Source organism: Maylandia zebra, linkage group LG6 (genome assembly GCF_041146795.1).
Source record: "Maylandia zebra isolate NMK-2024a linkage group LG6, Mzebra_GT3a, whole genome shotgun sequence".
Classification (NCBI taxonomy): Eukaryota; Metazoa; Chordata; class Actinopteri; order Cichliformes; family Cichlidae; genus Maylandia; species Maylandia zebra.
Window position 1 is genome coordinate 16,504,843 of NC_135172.1, and position 16,180 is coordinate 16,521,022.

A 16,180-nucleotide genomic window follows, 5' to 3' on the forward strand; every position below is an offset into this window, starting at 1 on the left:
GAATCCACGACCTTCCAACATGGGGGGAACACTCTACCTACAGAGCGCTACCTCTTTGAAAAGGTCTGAGCTTGTGTGACATGATGTGTTATCCTGCTGGAAGCAGCCATTAGAACATCTGTACACTGTGGTCTTAAAGGGATAAACATGGTCACCAACAATACTCATGTGGATGGTGGTTTTTAAATGACGGTACTTTTTTTGGTACTGAAGGGACCAAAGACTGCCAGAGTGTACCTAACAAGTGTACACTGTACATAAGTGAAGCTGCAGTAAAGGCCCAGCCAAAAAATCGTAAAGGAGTAAACCCATTGTTTAACGGTGTCCATGAGTTCTAGACTAGTCACTGCCTGCAAATGTTTCTCCACTAAGCATTAAAAATGATCATTTCATTCCTGATTAAATTAATTTGTTGAAATACTTCTGAGTCCTAAAAAATGGGAGACGATGTATAAAAATGTCACTCTTTGACAGTGGGGGCAGTGCTTCTCTTTCAGTCTTTCAAAATAAAAGTAAGTTTAGACTTGGAGCTCATTTTTATCATTTATTTGTAAACGGGGCATTTTCATAAACAGCTAAAATGACAAAAATTGTAGCTGTGTTTCAAAATAGTAATTTCCTGCAGCTTTTAAACTGGTGTGTGAGCTGGTGAAGACTTTAGTGGGGAAACATGTCAAGAAAAGATTAGCTGTGTAAATTAAAACAAATCACTTTTATTGTCACATCACATGTGCAGGTACACTGGTACAGTACATGTGAGTGAAATTCTTGTGTGCGAGCTTCACAAGCAACAGAAGTGTGCAAAGTACAATAACATAAGAACAAGCAAACAAGAATGGCTAAATCTGAGAATTATATGAATAAATATATGTACAATATGAGTGTATGCATATTACTGAATGTGTATACTAAATATGTATGTCTACGTGTGTGTATATATGTGTGTGTGTGTGTGTGTGTATACATATTTTACAAATTAAATAGAGTAAAAATAAAATAAATATATAAAATATACAGAGGTTGGTAGTTGGATATTGTGCAAAACAAGTGGCATTAATGTACAGTGTGGAGTGCATAATGTTGAAGTTCCAGTAGTGGAGGTGAGGTGTCTATGTCGTGTTCAGCAGTCTGATGGCCTGGTGGAAGAAGCTGTCTCTCAGTCTGCTGGTACGGGACCGGATGCTGCAGAACCTCCTTCCTGATGGAAGCAGTCTGAACAGTTTATGGCTGGGGTGACTGGAGTCCTTGATGATCCTCCCCGCTTTCCTCAGGCACCGCTTCCTGTAGATGTCCTGGAGGGAGGGAAGCTCACCTCCAATTATCAGTTCAGAGCACCGCACTACTCTCTGGAGAGCTTTGCAGTTGTAAGCGGTGCTGTTGCCGTACCAGGTGGTGATGCATCCAGTGAGGATGCTCTCAATGGCACAGTGATAGAAGGTCCTGAGGATGCGAGGGCTCATGCCAAATCTTTTCAGTCTCCTGAGAAAGAAGAGGCGCTGCTGCGCCTTCTTCACTGTTTTGTTTGTGTGTACTGACCACGTAAGATCCTCAGCCAGATGTACGCCAAGGAACCGGAAGCTGCTCACTCTCTCCACAGCAGCGCCGTTGATGGTGATGGGGGTGTGTACTTCTCTGCACCTCCGGAAGTCCACTATCAACTCCTTTGTCTTTGTGACGTTGAGGGTGGGTCAGGGCGCTGACCTCCTCCCTGTAAGCTGTCTCATCACTGTTGGTGATAAGACCCACCACTGTAGTGTCGTCCGCAAACTTCACAATGATGTTGGAGCTGTTAGTGGCTGTGCAGTCGTAGGTGTAGAGTGAGTACAGGAGAGGGCTCAGTACACACCCCTGTGGAGCACCAGTGTTCAGTGTGATGGGGGATGAGGTGATGCTGCCCAGTCTGACCACTTGGCGTCTGTCAGACAGGAAGCTAAGGATCCAGCTGCAGAGGGAGCTGCTCAGTCCTAGATCCTGCAGTTTCCTGTCCAGCTTCGAGGGAACGATGGTATTGAATGCTGAGCAATTAAATGGGTGTACCTAATGAAGTGTGGACTGTTTAAAACATTTATGTTTGGATTCCTCGTGTAAAGTGAATTTCTTGGACTGACATTTATATGCAGATCATGCACTACCTTAATGTGTGCATGAATTATGTTTCTCTTCAATGCCAACAGTTAACAGAGCATGACGAATTGAACCTGCACCATTTAAAAACTGTATATTTCCAACAATTAAGATGAAACTTCAAAAGTGACTTTGAACTTATACAAGTATATTCACTCACACATGACCACTTTAACGTTTAAGATTCAAGCCAAATCCCAAAGTTAAATCTGGACTTTATCCTTGCTTTTGTTTTGCATGGGACGCACAGTACAAACACTTTGTGGAGTACTGCTGTATATTTGAATGAATATTAGATGGTGGTTTGTATCCTCGAAAGCAGTCTTCTGGATTCAGCAGTGAGTCTTTGGCTTTGGCAGCTCATCCCTTTTCTTTTCTTTTTTTTTTTCGCAAACATGAATAATTAAAGTGAAACGTCCCAGAAAGAAAGCTGCAGTAAGACGCAGTGAACACTGTGTGGTGCTCTAAGTCCTGTAACTTTTACAAAATTGGGAGTGAAACAAATTAACAATGAAAAACCTTCTCTCATGCTGCCTTAGGTTCAAAAAAATACAACCCCGCATGTTCCCACCCTTCCCTCCCTCCAGGAGAACACGGCACACAGCAAGTTTCGCTGTGATGCGTGTGCCCGTGCTGAGTGATGGCGTGACCGCAGGATCACAGAGAACAGGCTGGAGGCTGGAGATGGGTTCACAGACAGGTGGAAGGAACACAGAGAAACAAGAGAGCAGCAGATGTATTTCCCTCAAACAGCAGCGCGTAAAAGGACGTTCTCAGTTAGTCTGCGGATTATCTGTGTGTCTCTGTGTGTGTATGTGTGTGTACGTGCATAAATGTATATATAAGGTCATCCTTAATGGACTCAGAGCTCAGCGAGAGCATTAGAGAAGATTAATATATTGTTTTAACTTGTGCCCAGATTATCATCACAACTCATTATTCCTCTCCTCTGCCATCACTGCAGGGTAACTCCACATGTGTGCACCTGTTATCTGCCTCTGCATGTGTGTGTGTATGCGTGTGTCTGCTTATGTTTTGTCTCGTAAGCGTGACATCATTTCCTGTCATCAAGGCCAAAGGTTGCTAAGCAACTTCACTTCAGCTGATTGTCGGAAAAGATGCTTCTCCAGTGCCGGGCTTACAGCCTTAAGTCTCGTCTTATCTCCTGTCATAAATATAACGTCTAAGGGAAAGATGCTGCTTATGTGTGCATGATCGCCCGTGCATTTGTGTGGACGAGTGTGCATTTATGCTTACCAACAGAGCGCAGGAAAAAAGGCAAGAGAGACAGAGAGAGGGAGAGAAAGAGAGGGAGGGGGAATGTATTTTCTGATAGATATGTTTCCCTGAACTAATAAAAAGGATGAGTCAGTAATGTTCCCGCCTGATGGGATAAATCCAGCTGTAACGCAGCAAAACATCGGGGCTCAAGTTGTTATTATGGAGACACAGACAACCAAAACTTTGATGTGTGACTCCAAATAAAACGCCTTCATTAAGCTGCTTTCGTGCGAGGTGATGGTTTACAGCAGTGCAATTGAAACGTGCTGTATGTTGGGGACGAATGTGAGAAAGAAGACAAACAGATATATTATTAGGAATGATGTCAGCGAGGGCTGAATAAAGATTACAAAGACTTAAACGCAATGTTGTGCAATTCAAAAAGCGCAATTTTCAGCCTTCAGAGCAACATTAATCAGCACTTCTTCATGATGGTTTAAGCAACAGTTGAGCATTTTCAACATCAGGTCAGTGCATTCAGTGACTGCTTTAGTGAGCCACGTTAGTTTTCAACAGATGCACCTAATAAAGCAGGAACTGGAAGGCCTCTTTAACAAGACTACTGCAGTGCTTGTAGGTCTTCAAGTCCAGGCTTTAGGCTCACTTTAACCATCTCGGCTCACTACGTTCACAGCATCGATTCTCTCCCTTTCTTCAAAGCCGAACTTTATCCATACTGTGATTTTGATATTTAATTGCTTGAAGGTGCCTATAAATCAAACATATTTCTCATTTGTCCACTTGCCCCAATTTGGCTTTGGCAAAAACAAACAAACAAACAAACACAAAATACATGAAGATAAAATAAACATCATTTTTATAATTGTTTTTTATACTTTAATTTTTATTTATCAGTGGAGTTAGTGATACTTTGATTCTCCAATTATAAAAATGTTAAACTTATATACCAAATTTGAAAATAACTAGTTACCACTAGTAGCTGAAAACAGGAAAAAAAAGTAAACAAATTGTATTAGAATTGCTTTATAAGATCTTAAATGCAGACGGTGTGGTGGGTTGGGCTTTTCTGCATGTGTCTGTGCCTGCGTGGAGCCTCTTTCCTCCTACTGTCCACAGACATGCATGGGTTAACACACCCCCCCCCCCCCCCCCCCCCCGGATGGGAAAATAAGTTTTGAAAAGTTACAACACCAAACAATCATGAGTAGCCTCCTGCAAAGTGGCCGTACTTGGTTAAAAATGAGAATTACCTCTTAGTAATATTAATATGCTTATTTGTATCTTATTTGTATTATGCAGGCTGTGTCACCTTCACTAAAAATGTGTTTTGTTTCCTTACAGAGTTTTTTGTTTGTTTTTGTTTAGTAAAAATTGCTCATGATGGCTCTTTTAACCGCTGGAACAGTTTAACTGATCTTGATATTTTTTACAGTGTAATCACATGTTAAAAAACGGTCATGTGCCACAGTGTCTTTGGGCAAGCTATCGCTCCTGAGGCATCAGCGTGTGCGACATCTAGAAAGTTTTTAAGGCATAAAATAAAGAGCAGCATTAATGTGTGTGTCGCTTTAAAGAAGCGTGCTCAAGTCTTAGTTAGACCAGAAAAGCTCTATAAGTACTGCTCGATTTATCACTGTGTAATTCATCAATGCAAAATGATGTAACAGCCGTCTGAGGGCTGGATTTATAATGACATCTAAAATCAAAAATGTTCCTCCTGTTTCTGGGAGTGCTGCATATAGCTGCTGTAGCACTCTATATACTCAATATGCACTTTCTAGGCTTTTCCCCCCCTCTGGTATTATTATGTAATTTTATCATAACCAAATAAAAAAAGCTTTTTACAGTGAACTATAATTTTCTATTATACCCTTTTAGACTTAACGTGCGAGAAATATTTCATAACTTCCTCAAGATGTCACTCAGTTTTTCCCACAGTGCGACCTTGTATTCCTCCTGCAGTCTTTATATTTCTCACATTCGAATTTGCTCTCTACCTGTTTCATGTTGACGTTAATTAATTAATGAGTTTACAAACAGCTCTTGGTTTTTGTGACGAGTGTGTTGTCTGTCAGAATTGCCTCAGATGGTTTAAACAGACGTGAAGGAAAAGAAACCAGTTAATTACCGTTGCTTCCTTTGTCTTCCTGCTCTGAACTTTAAGAAGCTGAGACTGAGACAGCTGACCGTGCTGTGTGTGTGTGTGTGTGTGTGTCTGTGTGTGTCTGTGTGTGTGTGTGTGTGTGTGTGTGTGTGTGTGTGTGTGTGTGTCTGTGTGTGTCTGTGTGTGTCTGTGTTACCCTCTTCATACACAGATCAGGTAAAGGAGTGGAAGCATTTAGTCTCACACTGTTCACAAATGTGCATTTACAGTACGTGTGTGAGTGTGTGTGTCTGTGTGTTCTTTGTGTGAGGATGTTCCCTCGGGGGGTTGTCATGACTATTTCAACGATTGATCAGGATCATTGATCTGTAATCGAATTCCCACAGTGTGTGTGTGTGTGTGTGTTTTTGAGTGTGTGTGCGTATCTGTGACAATGGCATGAAATAAAGCATGTCCCTATATATAATGTTATGTGATGGTCACCATGGAAACACACCCAAGGGGCGCCTACCACACACTGATAATAATGTTTGGCCTAGATACCCATCCTCAACTGATAACAGAGGGAATGTATTTCTGTGTGTGTGTGTGTGTGTGTGTGTGTGTGTGTGTGTGTGTGTGTGTGTGTGTGTGTGTGCATTTCCGTACTAATGTAAACCAGCATTTGAACACACCACGATGACAAGGCTGGAGTAAAAAATGCATGAAATGATTCCGTGGAGCAGAAAGTCTTGCATGAGTTACACAAGACAGTAAGTGTGAGGGAGATGAGATGAGCTGCAGGAGCGGGAAAACGAATGGGAGTGGGAGTGGGAACACACAGCCAGGGAGACCCAATAACAGCGGATTACAACCAGCGCACGCACGCACAAACACTCACGCAGCGGCTTCAAACAATGCTCATCAGTCTGCTCCTCCGGGAGAGTAGGATATTAGCTGCAGAGGTCGGCGTGAGTGTTTGCGCGGTTCAACGTGCGTGTGCTAGATATCTTAAACCGTGTTGTTGAGATGCACTAAATCTTTGATGTATGATGTAGGTTTAAGAGTTACAATAGCTCTGTAGAGTCTGACTGCTGTGAGTGAAGATTGTGTACCGCACAGTGTTTTCCTGCGCTGAGTGAAAACCTAATCTTAGTTTGTAGTCCCAGAGGTAAATCATCTGCTTCTGTAGTTAAGTCCTGAGCAAAATATCTCAGCATTTCAGTGTAGACCCGCGCAACCCCGAATGATGTATCATTTGATACGGTTACTTCATGTCAAGTGCCCCCACTACCCCCCACCCTCAACAGATAACGATTTTCACTTCAACTTACGACATGAAGCAGGTTACAAATTAAAGAGAAAACACGAAGCCACTAGATACCTTTGATTTTCAGACGGAGGAACTGGTGTGATGAGCCCTCCTACGACACATTTCCTCCACTTGTGTCTGGATGACTCTGATGGAAATCTGTGAAAGCGTCTGCATTTGTTATGATTCTCCTCATTCATTCACTTTATGAAAAAATTCTAAAGCAAATGAAAATGAAAATCAAAAGTTCAGCTCATCGCTAGCTTCAGGCACGCCTCCGTTTACAGAGCTGTCGTCATCATAACTGACATCTTGACACCAGAGCGCTCTTCAAGAAAAAATTGAATAATAGAGTAGGAAAATAGAAAAAAATAATCAACAGCATCTGGGTTTAAGAGAAGTTACCAGCCGACTGGTGACAAGGAGTCATTCTCCCTATTTGGAAGCAGAAAGGTGATCAGCTCAGAGAAGTTCCATCTGTGGAAAACCGTCTTCGCGGATTCTCCTCAAATGTTCTGTTCCAGCTGTCAGAAGTAATCAACGCCTTCGAAAAACTGAATTTGAATCTGGATTGTGCGATCACGTATCGATCTCTTCTCCTGATCAGTGAGAAGTCTTCAGAGTTCTGTAAGGATGTTGCTTTTACATCACCTTCACTGACCTAAAGTCTGAATATGAGTGTCGTTCTTATATAGTGCTATTCTACTCAAACTGAGCACTCAAAGTGCTCTCTGCTACAAGTCTCATTCAGAGTTTGCATGTTCTCCCTGTATTTGCGTGAGTCCATTCCAAAGACATGCAGTTAGCGTGAGTAGATTAATCGTTGATTCTAAATTACTGTAAATGTTTGACTGTCTCTCTGTGTTGGCCCTGTGATAGGCCGCTGACCTGTCCAGGGAACCCTGCCTCTGGCCCTGTGACAGACGGGATAGGCTCCAGACATCCGTGACCCTAAGGACAAGCGTCAAGAGGACAACTATGACAATTTTGTTATAAATCCATTAAACTGGAAGAATAAAATATGCCTATGACAAGTTTTATGTTAACCAGACTCTAGACTTTGTTAAACACTCCAAAAAATAACTTAAAATAATCATGGAAAGGATTTCCACATTAATAAGTGGCTTTCTATTAGCATCAAGATTAACGTAATTTGCATGAGTTGGATCAGCTCAATTAAATTAACTTGGGCTCATCTGCAGTAAATAAGTTGAATCATCATTAATTAATTTAGTTGGTCCAGCTCAAGTATATGACTTAAAGGACTTGGCATGATCATCTTCAGTGGAAACATCTAGTGTGTCACTTTGGCTCTATGCACATGCTGTCACTTCAGTTCTCTGATGATGATGACACACTCAGATATGCATTCAGGAGTTAAATAATATATCACATCTACAATCAGCCTTAGCATAAGTACAGCTGAGGCGTAAATACAGGCCCAGAAGAAAATGACTAAAAACAGAGGCTGATGTCTAAGGCCTGATTTAGAGTTTTGTGGTGAATCTTAGTAAAGCCTACTGTGTAACCTACGTAAATGGTAAATGGCCTGTATTTATATAGCGCTTTACTAGTCCCTAAGGACCCCAAAGCGCTTTACATATCCAGTCATCCACCCATTCACACACACATTCACACACACACAGGTGATGGCAGCTACATTGTAGCCACAGCCACCCTGGGGCGCACTGACAGAGGCGAGGCTGCCGGACACTGGCGCCACCGGGCCCTCTGACCACCACCAGTAGGCAACGGGTGAAGTGTCTTGCCCAAGGACACAACGACCGAGACTGTCCAAGCCGGGGCTCGAACCGGCAACCTTCCGATTACAAGGCGAACTTCTAACTCTTGAGCCACGATCGCCCCACGTAAACGTGTAACGTCATTGCCGACATTTATGCTTGTGCTGGTGCATTATGTGTTAATTACCATGTTCCGGCGTTTTATATGTGGTGCCAGCCAATAGGAACTAATTAGGATTTTTTTTTTCAAGTCGCTCTCCCTTTTCTTACATCTTATATCTGCTCATTCACAGAGAGAAGTTTGCTTTTCTCGCTCAAGCTGAGTTCACATGCTCTCATGAGTCCACTCAAATCTGCTTTGCTTTCAGTCTGGACATTCTGACAAATACTCTTCTGCTGAGATGTCACTGAATGACTACTACACAGAGCCTAAATCCTTCTCATTTAAGCAACAGCAACATGGGTTTTCCACCAGCACGCCACAGTTAAAACTCCCTGCTGCTAATAAGACCTAAGATTAACATAATGTCTATTTTTAATCCATCCAAATGTATTTTTTTAGTATTTAATGAGCATGTAGCCCCTCACAGCCACCACCCAGGGACTCTTGTTTCCTGTCTAATGAAGTGTAAACATCAAACAAAACATCCCCAAAAAAATTATTTGGAGGCCGCATGTAGATATTAAAATATTAGCAGGAGAGCATTTAAGTCTAGTGCTCCCTAGAAGCTGTTTGCTACTGTACAGCCTACTTCAGCTCCAATATAAACTCCCAAAGTGTAATTCAGGGACCGCCAGGGGGCCTTTGGGGAATTGCAGGGCACCCCCAGAAAAAATTAGCCCTGGTTCAGTTTCAGTGCTATTTATAACATTTAGGGGTGTTTACTTTTCCCCCGCCTGCGTCACATCACTTGTTTTTACCTCCTGTAGTGTGACTACACTGCAAACGAGTTGGCTTTAAAGCAAAAAATTCATTTCAGTTATGGAAACTGGATTCACAGGTATTGCTGCAAAGTACAAAGCACTACTTGATGCCTCCACTTCATGCCACCTTATATCTTTATTTTATTACATATAAATAAGGAATTTCACAGGTTACTCATTGCTTTGGCCTTTTTTCAAAGCTGTCGTTAGCAGCTGCTTTTAAGGTTGTAAGGTAGTTCAAGTACATTCAGCTCTGAGATCGAGTATCTCAACTGTGTCTGGACACTCTCTGATGAGCTACATAACATGTTTTTTCTTTGTATTTCACTTGTGAACAAGCCTCTGGGTCTGATAACTGACACCAGAACACAACTGCCTTTATTATCCCTCTTGTTTTTCTAATGGCCAAATGGTTAGAAAAAGAGGTCTGACAGAAGTCAGTGACAAAACAAGGCTTTAGCTCTGGTTATTGATGACTTCTGAAAACACTTTACTGATGCGTTTATGGTCTCAATAAATAGTTTCAAGTCCAAAATTGGACAATAGATGACTGGAAAAACATTATCTAGTCTGATGAATCTATATTTCTGCTGCAACATTTGGATATCAGGGTCAGAATTTGCTATAAACATCCTAAAATGATGGATCCATCTTATATCAACGGATCAGGCTGCTTTCGTGCCACACTTAGAGCCCCTTAGTACCAACTGAACATTGCTTAAACATTACAGCCTACCTGAGTGTTGTTGCTGGCCATTTACCCCCATAGCGTACCCATCTTCTCATGGTTTCCTCCAGATGGATGATACACGTCACAAAACCCAGATCATCTCAAACCCGCATCTTGAACATGGCAATGATTTCACTGGACTTAAATCCAGAGTCACCAGATCTCAGAGCACATTTGGCATGTGGTAAAATGAGAGATTCATATCATGGATGTGCAGCCGACAATCTACAAGAACTGTGTGATGCTTTCATGTCAATATAAACCAAAACATTTGAGGAACGTTTCCAGCACCGTGCTGAATCTGTACCATAAAGAAGTAAGGCTGTTTCTGAAGGGAAAAAGGGTACAAGCCAATATTAACATGTACCTATTAACTTGGCCAGCAACTATATTTCTGGGGCTTTGCTTTACTTCCTCCTTCATCCAGAGTTAAGTCATTTATAGTCAGAGTGGTTACCCCAACACCATCTACAACATACAAATACTGATAACTGTGTGTAACACGTGGCTTCAATGATGTGTTTTAGGTGTTAATGAGGGACTTAAACAGGTGAATTATGACATTCTGGCATAACTGCATTTTTCTTAATGTAAATGCTCATGATGGCCCACCATCATGGAAATATCATGGAGCGGCCTGTGGTTGGTTAGTAAACTGTGGTCCTCCGAAACCTGACACAGCATCGCCTGTAAGCTGATTTAAAGGTATTGTGTCGGAACTCTCTGGTTTTAGTGAGTCGACACCCCTGCAGAGTGTGACTGTGGAGCATCATCTCATACATGACAGCACACCCCGCCCACGCACTCCCTCACACACACACACTAACACACACACACTGTCCGGGGTCGCCGCCAGGCAGAGGCAGGAGGAAGAGTATTGGGAAAAACCTACTGTGTACCGCCAGGCGGAGAAGATCGAGAGGACAAGTCACATGCTATGACTCGCTCTGTCACTATCAAGCTCTCCAACATGAAGAACGAGCCGCTCCAATCAAAACTTTCAAAATAAAATTGTGCCTCACGTCATTAAAGCGCTCATCGTGGTGGGTTTCATGGCACGTAATGAGGATAAATGTAAAAGACGGTTTAGGTTTACAATAAAAAATAAAAATAAATAAAAAAAATCAAATGAAAAAATAAATAGTTTGTTATAAATCGTAAGCGCTGTTTATCAATCTGTGTTGACCTTAATGAAAGTGTAGCTGAGTGGCAGTGAAGAGCTGCTTGTCAAGTGAACAAAGTGCTTTTAATGGGTTTATTAAAGGCAAGTTTAACTGGGATGACTGGTAATTTATCAACTGTCATTTCTTTTTCTTTATGGAAAACTATACTGTGAGAAAGAGCTAACCTTAAACGATGGAGATCTGTATCCAGCACGGATTCCTATCAAAATTTGCAGTTCGCCTTTTTTACGCGTCATTTGTCAGTTTTCAGACGATTTGATGCACAACTTCCGGGACCGGGTCGTCTTATTTTGAAGGTAAAATCCGTGCGCGTCCGGGCTGGCTCTCTGCGTCTGGCTTAACGCAGCTCTCCCTCTCCCCGGTGCGCCTCAACTCCAGTACCTGACACCGCACAGCGCGTCCACAGGCTGAGGGGACGCAGGCGCACAGGGGGGACAGCTGGTTCCTTTTTAACTTTACTTTCTCCATTTATTAAAACTTGCGCGCCACACACCTTCGCCGTTTTCTCACCTTCCTCCCCCCCATCCTCCCTACTGGAGGACTGAGTTAGTTTGGATATCGGCAGGGGGAGGAGGCAGAGGACCAGCGGGGCTGCTCTCAGATGGAGCAACGGGGCTCCTGGAGCTGCGGGCGCACGGCGGACCCGGAGTGAGTGACGCTGGTGGATGGACGCTGCTCCCCGGTAAGAACAGCGGGCAAAGTTTTTTTCGCTTTTTTGCTGCTATAATGTACTTTTCCCCCCTTCGCTGTGTTGTCCCGGGCTCTGCGCTGGGCGAAAGCCCGTGGCACAAAAGAAAGGAAAAATGTCCAGTTATTGTGTTGTCGCTCTTTGTCAATGGCGGGTTGTCTTTTGCAAAGAAAAAAAAGGTAAAGAATAAAATGATGTGAATAACGTGGTGAGGAGCAGTCATAAAGTGTGTGTGGCTCTATAAACCGAGTTAGTGACCTTATCGTGCTCAGGCCTTTGTGATTTGTTGCATCATTCTATAACGGAAATATTTGTTTTTATTAGATTCGGCAGTTTATTATCGGATTAATTAGACTGCTGCTTGTTTGCTGTCACAGCAATGCTGGGAAACGCTGTGGCACCGTTAATGTCGTGGTGGCCTTCACGAGGATTTAAATTCCTGCATTGAATGAAAAGAAATGTTCTATTTAGAGATGTACAGACATCAGCTGTTTGTCGTGTTCTCGTCAAGCACGATACACACTCCTGGTAAAGATTTTTTTTTCTTTTCAATTTACGCAGACGTAATGAGTCCGCCGTAAAGGCTGTGTATAAAACCGAGTTAATGGGTTTCAGAGGTCTTAAAGAGCTGTGAATATATTTGGTTCTAGTCACTGATTGAGATTCGCAAGGATTCACACATGGCTTTGGCTGTCAGCGAGGGAGACTCATAATGAGTTTTTAAAATGTTTTGAAAGCACTAATCAGCAGGTTTTCAACTGTGCAGGAGAATTGCTTTCTATTTCTTTCGTTCTTTTTTTTCAGAGGTTAATTGATGTCCGCCCAACAGCTAGTGAGTCACAACAAAATGCCATAAAGTGCCTGGACTCCTTAAACTGTCTAGGCTATGTGCCCATAATGAATACACAGGAAATAATGACAGTGGCAGATTGAATCTCATTATTTTCATCAGAAGCACACACACAGACTCACTGCTCTCCAAGCTTTGAACTTGCAAGCCAGCTCTCCCGTTGTCTGCCACACTGTAGGCACAATATATATTCCTGCACGGACTCACGGTTGGCTCAGACTTCTGTTGTTCTGATTCTTCTTCACACTGTCCAAGTAACTCTGCTCCGGCCCCAACTTACGGACTGTTAAAATGGATTTGCCAGAATCTCTGGGGATCAATAAGCAATAGAACGAGCTCGCTGTGCACCAGTGGGCAGCGTTTGCTGTGTAGTCATGACAATGTGTACTGTATCACATGCTCCAGCTCCCATCTTTGCCTGCCAATGCTGGCCAGTGTGGTGGCCGGTAAAGCTGAAAAATATCATGAAATTTTACAAAATAAATACATATGTTTCAAGCCAAAACAACCAAACTGGCTCTTGCCATCGTATTTAAACTGAGATCATCATTCAGTCTGGCATTTCTGACATGATATTCCAGTGCTCTGACAAATTTAAGGCAGCACGCAGGCGGCTGTAGCTCGACCAAGTCCCTGCATTTCATCAGATTGTATCCCAAATTATAGCTCAAGGAAATATAACTCATGGAGTTAATTAACGGTAATCATCATAAGTTGAAAATGTATTGTAAATGACAAAAAGAAACGAAAGCACCGACAGCTTCAGTACTCTGCACCACACTTTATGACAATAAGAAATAGCCGTCTAAGCTACTTCATCTCGGCATGCCCAGATTGTTTAAAGCCAGTCTGGATTAAAAGCATCAGTAGGAATGGCCTGTTGTCATCACCGAATGGTACAGCTGTAGGATTATTATGAAGTGGTCTAAGTGCTTCCTGTTGTCGACGCTGACCCTGTTTGCACCTCTGCTCATGTCTATTAGTTCACTCTGTTTAGATTTGTGTAGATTTATGTTTCCTGCACAGGATTGCTGGCTGCGATTCTTCTGGTGAAGGTGTGTTGTTTCACAGAGAAACACAGAAAGATTTCTTTCCCCTGCTTTCTTGCTCAGCTCGTGGACAGAGTGGCAGGCGTGACAGTCCACACGATCTCAGTTTGTTTTGGGAGCTGCAAGGCAAAACAGCAGAAACAAACACGCTGTACACACACATCCATCCCGACACTGTAATTCTTTCCACTTTCAATTTAAAGTAATTTTATGGTGCCAGATTTTGCCAGAATCAACTTGTTATTTCTCAGCTATTGTAATCTGCATGAATGAACAGATTTCTGTGTAAAACAAACTTTCCTGTATGGAATACAGGCTTTACGGAAAAATACTGTTAAATGTATTTTTGCCCTTACAGTAAATCTGCTGCATGTCCTTAACCACGAACCTTAAATTAAGCTTCTTTAAAAACAAACAAACAACAACAACAAGATATTAGCTTAAATGTATTTTTGCTACTTTTTGTACCTCACTGCATAGGAATGCTGCTATATTGAGCATATCGAGTATTTTCTCAGCTATCCAGCAGATGTAGGCTGGGAGGACGTGATTAATCTCTACAGTAGATTCAGTCAACGTGCCCATTGCTAACCAAACCGTAACTCTGTTCTTCCCCACACAAACAATCAAACCGCATCACACATCCACAACACAAAATAACCTCCCCAAAAATGCTTTGTAATAAAATAACACACTGTTAAGTGAATGCTTTGATATTAATAGTCTGTATTCTGAGAAATGTTTGCACTCATTAAAGCAAAAATCCCAGCATGCCTGTGCCTACGTTGCTGTATAGGATTCCTGGATTTTTGCAGGAATTTGTCGCAGGCTGTGTTCCCGGGTCCTGAACAGTTTGCCCGTGCCCCTGCGCCCTCTTTCAGGTTCGGGCTGTTCACAGCACGGCCATGACGGGCATCCAGGAGCCAGACCTGCGTGAGCAGCACAGAGGACCGACGCAGGAGGAGGAGGACGAGGAGGAGGAGGGGGAGAAGGTGCGCGTGTCAGTTGAGGGAGATGAAAGGGAACGGAGAGGGGAGGACGAGGAAGAGAAGGAGAAGGAAGAGCTGCCCTACCCCGCTCTAGCACCAGTGGTTCTTTTGGCTTTGACCCAAACCAGCCCACCGCGGTCCTGGTGCCTTCGAGCTGTCTGCCACCCATATCCTTCGCTGCAGCCGGTGCACCTGAAGCACACGCGCCTGTGTGCAAGCAGGTTGCGTTTATAATATGACAAAGATTGTCTGTTTGTGTTTCAGCTCTGTGCTTCCTCAGAGCCATTGTACAGGCTCCTAGATGTTTACTTTATGTTTAAACACAGGGGACAGGGGGAGAAGGTCAGTATTGTGCGTATGTGTGTGTGTGTGTGTGTGTGTGTGTACCCAGATATTTCCTTGGACAAATTAGTTGTAGGGAAAGATGGCCAACATTTTTTCCTGATTTGAGGTTTCCATAGTGACAAGCCCTAATGAATCTCCAGGGTTACAGTCGCCTGTCAGTTGCATTGTTACTGGCCTCCATTTATACAGCAGCAGGAGTCACAAATAGTGAAGACTCACGTCACCTCCCAAAGCTTCCACTGCTTTTGTCTTCATCGTCTCACCTCGCATTCCCCTCCCTGTCTCTCACTCTGAGCCTCAACCTCTACCCAGCTCTGCTGTGAAGGTGTGAGTGTGAATAGGTGTGTGGTTATCAGTGCTGTAGTGTGTGTGAGCAGCTATGAATACTCTGAAGCATGCATAAACGTCAGCAACACCTCAGGGATTTGTTGAGGCTCTCCAAATTGAATATTTTCCACAGCTTATGACTCCTTGTGTGCTTGCCTGTCTGTGTGTATGTGAGTGTGTGTGTAGTGTGTGTGTAGTGTGTGTTCTACTTTTTGTGCGCTTGTGTGTCGTTATGCACTTGTCAGGACACGTCTGTGGGTATTTGCCACTGTCAGCACTCTGTGTACTCCATAAAATATAAATACATAATTGCTGAATAAATAAAATGTACACCAAGAAGAAAAGAAGAAGAAGAAAAAACTACAAATGCAGTGAAGCTCTGTTACCTGCTGGGCTGTTACTAACTTACTGGGCATGCTTAAAAACCACACATTCATCATCATCTCACACACACACACAGGCTTTCCAGCATGCACGCCCACACACGCACACACAAGTGTGTAAATGCCCTCACACAAACGAGGGAATCTCCCATGGTGAGGCTCTTTAGAGGAATCACCTGGTTGCTTAGTAACAGCGTAGCTCTGCCCT